The sequence below is a fragment of the Heliangelus exortis genome, chromosome 18 (assembly GCF_036169615.1).
Source record: "Heliangelus exortis chromosome 18, bHelExo1.hap1, whole genome shotgun sequence".
Classification (NCBI taxonomy): domain Eukaryota; kingdom Metazoa; phylum Chordata; class Aves; order Apodiformes; family Trochilidae; genus Heliangelus; species Heliangelus exortis.
Window position 1 is genome coordinate 12,067,578 of NC_092439.1, and position 5,738 is coordinate 12,073,315.

Consider the following 5,738-nt stretch of genomic DNA (forward strand, 5'->3'; position numbering starts at 1 on the left):
GCTGTGATTTGTCTGCACGGCTGCTCGCTGAGGGCTCTGAGGGGAGGGTGAGGTGTGGGGGGGGGGGGTTCCGGAGGGGCCCAAACCCGTGGCGAAGCGGGGATGGGTGTGCGAGGTCTGCCCGGGGTTAGCGGGGCTGCGGGGGGTGTCCCCGCAAAGCTGCAGGAACGGAGCTCTGACTGCCGGGTCACCCAACCGAACCGAACCTTCTGGGTGTGTTTCTGACGGTCCACAACACTGTGCAGCAACACGGGCTGGCTGTCAGCTCGCCTCCGATGTTCCCTGACATCGGGTGACAAACACTGCTCTGATCCACATCTCGGACAGCCCTGGGCACCCAGAGGAAGATTCCTCCCCCCTTCCCCCCCCCTTCATTTTGTCCTGTACCAGAAATTCTTTTTTACCATCGCCATTGCACTCTTCCCTTTCAATCCCCCCGGTTTCCTCAGCTTTCCAGTCACTTTATGTTGCTGGTGTAGCTGACAGCCCCGCTGCAGACGCCCAAGTGTGGCCCCCATGGAGGGGAGGAACGGGACCCACGGGGCTTTTGTCATTCTTGAGCTACAGGAGGTCTGGAGCTGTTTCTGGAATGTTTGCTCTGTGATCTCGGTGTGGGGTACACGCTCTCCCGATCTCCCACTGCTTTCTCTTGGTCCGTGGTCTGATTTAACCCCTTGTCCTCTGTGAACTCTGCCCTTTTGAATTCTGATCTCCATAAAACACGGCACTGACTTGTTGACTTCTGACTAGATCACCCCTTGTGATCTCCACCCTCTTACTGAATTACATTCTTTAAACCATCAGTTTAAGTATTTTTTAATTTTAAGATTTTTTAGACAATCTCTTTACAGGGAGAGAGTGGCTCCCCATTTCCCCCCTTAATTTTTGGCACTCCATTACCCCTGTAGTGCCACCATGAAGGACACAATGCCATTTACTGGGAGCCCTGCCTGCCACCCCATTGCTGCTCTGGTTCTTTAAAATTTCCACCATCTATCTTGAATTTCTTGTATCTCCACTGCGCCCTTTCCTCAGAAGCCTTTTATTATGACTCAGATTCCTGTATAACAACAACAGTACTGACAGAGTGATGATTGTTGCTCTTCAGCTTTTATGTTTATTTACTTTGGTCCCTGTTGGCAGAAGCACTTGCCTAAATGCAGTCTTTATTTTACTGCTGTGCTGAAGATGAGTGGAGAAAATCTCTCCCTGCATCTAAAAGAGGAATTAGGACCAGGCCAGGGGATGCCATTGCAGTTGTCTGGAAACCTTTAATTGCAGTCATTACCTCTTCTTGTCTGTGACAACACTGCCACGTCTCTCAGCAGAGAAGACACATCTGTGTCAGGCCCGATGGGAGAAATGACAGCACTGTGTAAATGTGTGCTGCAGACATTTTATAGGGCAGTAGGAAGCAATGCTGAGCTGTGCCAGGATTCCCAGATTGCACCCATGGCACTTACACCCGGACCTGGCATGTTACACAGCAGCCCCACACCTTGGTGTGGTCTGGGCTCTTGGCTTTTTTTTTTTTTTTCTGGCAGATCATAGAATCATAGAATCATAGAATCATAGAATCCTAGGGGTTGGAAGGGACCTGGAAAGATCATCTAGTCCAACCCCCCCTGCCAGAGCAGGGCCACCTAGAGTACATCCCCTAGGAACGTGTCCAGGTGGGTTTTGAATGTCTCCAGTGAAGGAGACTCCACAACCCCCCTGGGCAGCCTGTTCCAGGGCTCCCTCACCCTTACAGTAAAAAATTTTTTTCTGATATTCAACTTGAACCTCCTGTGCTCCAATTTACACCCATTACCCCTTGTCCTATCACTGGTCACCACTGAGAAAAGCCTAACTCCATCTCCCTGACACTCACCCCTTACATATTTGAAAACATTGATGAGGTCACCCCTCAGTCTCCTTTTCTCCAAACTAAAGAGACCCAGCTCCCTCAGCCTTTCCTCATAAGGGAGATGTTCCACTCCCTTAATCATCTCAGTAGCTCTGCGCTGGACTCTTTCAAGCACTTCCCTGTCCTTCTTGAACTGAGGGGCCCAGAACTGGACACAATACTCCAGGTGTGGCCTCACCAATGCAGAATAGAGGGGGAGGAGAACCTCTCTTGACCTACTAACCACACCCTTTCTAATGCACCCCAGGATGCCATTGGCCTTCTTGGCCACAAGGGCACATTGCTGGCTCATGGTCATAATGTGCAAGAACAAAGAGGAACATCCATGCTGTGTGTGTTCACACCTCTGTCCTCCTGGTACTTAAATCACTTCCCAAATTGTGCTCAGCCTTGATAATCTTTGCATACATTTACAGTGTGATTAACTGATCCAGCCTAAGCTTGCCAGGATTCCCAGGAACAGCTGATCTGTCAGCAAGGAGAGGGAACAACTTTTGTACTTCTAATTCAAACTGAATTTCTTTAAATAAACACAAAGATAGAAAATGTTTCCTCCTCTTCTTGTAACTCTCTGGTCTGTCTGATTCTGTGAGTGTTTAACCTCAAACTTACTTTGAAAGAATTGAAAAGTGAATTTAAAACTTCCTGAAAACAAGACCAACTCCTCTGAAATCTCCCAAGAACCTGTATTTTCTGCCTCTGAAAAATTTCAGATCGACTTTTTGTGTACATATTTTTAAGCAGGGACTTGGTATATTATTTTAATTAAATATCTCCACACTAGGCAATTACTTGGGACAAGAATTGCTTAGAAAAGACTCAGGAAATATGAAGCAATACTCCACCAGGATGTATCTTTGTTGCAAGTTTTTAACAGTGAACAACAGGTGTTTGCTCAAGCCATGCACACTTCAGGCATGTGACTAATCCTGTTAACTTTAAGTTAAGTGTGTCTGAGTGTTTAAAGGATTAGAGTCTTAATTACAGAGCATCTGTAGAGGTCAAATATCAAAGCCTGTTCAGAGCCTGAGTTTTAGCACTTTCTGAATGAGTAATATTTGTGTCTTTTCCCTTTTCATCCAGCATCCTTCCTGCATTAAGTTAAATGGGTGTTTCCATATGGCCTTTGTTAAACCAAGTTATCCTCATGTCCTACAGAGAGGTTTCTAGATCATAAGCTAAATGTTATCAGAGCTGGCAGCATGTGCTCAGAAGTCTGGGACTTGGAAAGCAGAGGTTTGAAGACACCAAGTTTGCATAGGATGTGCCAACCTACTTTCTAGCTGCAAAAATTTGAATTATTGACCACTAGGATTTTTTTTCCATAATGATTTATTAAACAGAATTGGGAAGCAAGAGTCTTAGGATGATAATCAGCTTGTATTGACAATGTGTAATTTAGACATGTAATTTAGGTGTCTAAATTATAACCTTTGTCTCCAGTCAGTGGTATCAGAAAGCCAGGAATGGGAATGGTCTCCTTCCTCCCACCCAAAAAACAAGATCAATTACATTTAGGTAATTTCTGACAGACACTTGTCCAATCTGTGCTTGAAAACTCAAAAACCAAGGCTGTCACACCCCATAGTAATCTCTCTCTTGCTGTTTTTTTATCTGCATCATGAGAAAGCTATTTCTCACACTAACCCAGATCTCCTTTCCAACTGAGCCTTTTCAGCAGATGAGTATATTGCCCTCTCCCTTAGAAATACAGTGCACATATTTACAGCCCCACTCCTGAGTCTCCCTTTTCTCTGGGACAAACCACTCCAATTCCTCCAATGGCTTCTCATAAGACTTGTAATTCTCTGTTCTAGCCAAAGCAGAGTACAATGCTCCATCTGAAAGTTTACCAGCCCCAGACATAGCAGAAGAATAGCTTCATTTACCTGGCAAACAATATTCCTTTTCATATATCCCCTGGTGCTATTTGTTTGGGGTTTTTTTTTTTTTTTTTGGCAGTGGTGTGGCTGACTCTTTAGTTTTTGATCCCTGCACCAACTTTGTGATCATACAGTGATGCTATCAGAGCAGTAATTCCACAGCCTGCATCTCTTTTGAGTCACTTTCTTTTCCCCTGCTTTAATTTGCCATGTTCATTGAGATCCTAGCCCTATTCTCCAACACTTCCCAGCCAGTGGGTTTGGTAACAAGGTTTTCTGTTCTGTCATCCAAATTAATTTAATGAAAATATCAAATTTGTGGTATGGAGACACTCCAGGAAAATTCTGCTTGATGCATCCAGTGTTGCTTAAAGGTTAAGAATGTACCCTGGGTGCAGTTTACACCCATTTTTGTATTTAACCATTCATGTTTTTCTGTGACTTGCTTGTGAGGCTGTAAGAAGTCTTTCTAAACCCAAGATATCTGTCACCTGTGGCTTTTCTGCTGTACACAAGAGCAGTTACCTAATCAGAGCTGGAAATGGGCTTGTTTAACATGAGTTATTCTAAGCAAAGTAATCTCACTGACACTAATTTCTAGGTACTTACATGTGTCAGGTTTAGCTGGAGCAGCTCATTGTTCAGCTGGTCATGGAACAGGTACAGCTTCCTAACACAGGAATGCAAGGTGGACAAACTAAATTCAGAGAATGTGAATTCCTCTGTACGTGATTAAAATTACCAGTCATAAAAAAAACAAACAAAAAAAGCATATATTTCAAATCCATAGCAATCACAAAATACCATGGGACAGAAACAAAGTTAAGATGCCAAGGAATAAACTTCCCTAGTCTTTAAAAGTGATTTCAAGTAACTGCCTTGGGGCTTTTGGGTTGATTTTTAGTTTCATTCTTTAAACAAAGACTGAAACTTTCTGGTGCAGAGATAAGTGCAAACAAACACAGCTGTGCTCCAACCAGCAGCCGTGTAGCTCTCTGGGGCTGCCTGTGACCTAAAGTCAGCAAGGGTGAAGAACTGGGCCTTGTGGACCACCTATGAAACCAGGACATTGCTTCTGAAAATACAAACATCTTCACAAAACCCTCCATTACCTGAAGAAAATGTAGGTCTGCCAAAAAGTGAGGATATGGTACTGAACAACACTGGCTGGTGGAATAGCTGTATTTGCAAAGTGTTCTCTCAACTGGAGAAGAAAAAGATTAAGAATGGAAAAAAGAAGGAAATACTTATATTTAATTTAGGTATTTAGCTTACTTAATGGGTTAGGTAGCTAAAGTATCTTGAAAGTGGCTGTTGCTTAAGCATGTCAAATATCCAAACATACAAGTATATGGGAAATAGGTAAAAAAAACCTCTATAATATATGGCATAAAGATACATAGACAGTAGGTGAAGGTATTTAAACAAGCAATATATTAATAATAAATGTGAAAATAAGATGCAAAGCAAGGATTGTTTTATGAGAACAACTTCCTTTCCTAAGCTGCTAAAAAAAAGGCAATAAATAAAAAAGAAAAAAACACATTAGACAAAAATCAGCATCACAGTAATGTGGAAAAAAAGTATTTATACATTGAACAGCAGCCATAGTGCCCAGATGTTACTGGAATATCAAACAACACATGTAAAACAGACTGCAAAGGTGTAAGGGCTTTCCCCTAGGATGGGATTAGACTCTGGAAAGAGCATCCTGGATAAGATGGGCTGTGTGATGACCCAGTGAGCCATTCCCAGCAGATCCATCATTCAGTGCTGGGAAATGCTCCCAACAACCCCTCTGCATTTCACCCGAGCTCCCAACCAAGAGACCAAGTATTTGGATGGAATACAAACTCTGAGAAGATGGAGTTCCAGGTGCACAGAAAGGAGGAGCTGGCACTCTGAGGCTGCTGGAGGTGCAGACAGGTACAAGCAGAGCTCCAGGC

General features: G+C 43.6%; 1 long non-coding RNA gene across 1 annotated transcript; it reads right to left on the bottom strand.

Annotated features, from left to right (window-relative positions):
- Positions 1 to 1,088: 1,088 nt before the first annotated feature.
- LOC139804425 (uncharacterized) lies at positions 1,089 to 5,734 on the bottom strand. Its single transcript, XR_011729382.1, has 2 exons — positions 4,402 to 5,734; positions 1,089 to 1,339 (listed from the first exon to the last, which is right to left on the bottom strand). It is a non-coding gene; the product is annotated as an uncharacterized lncRNA (long non-coding RNA).
- Between the last annotated feature and the right edge of the window lie 4 nt (positions 5,735 to 5,738).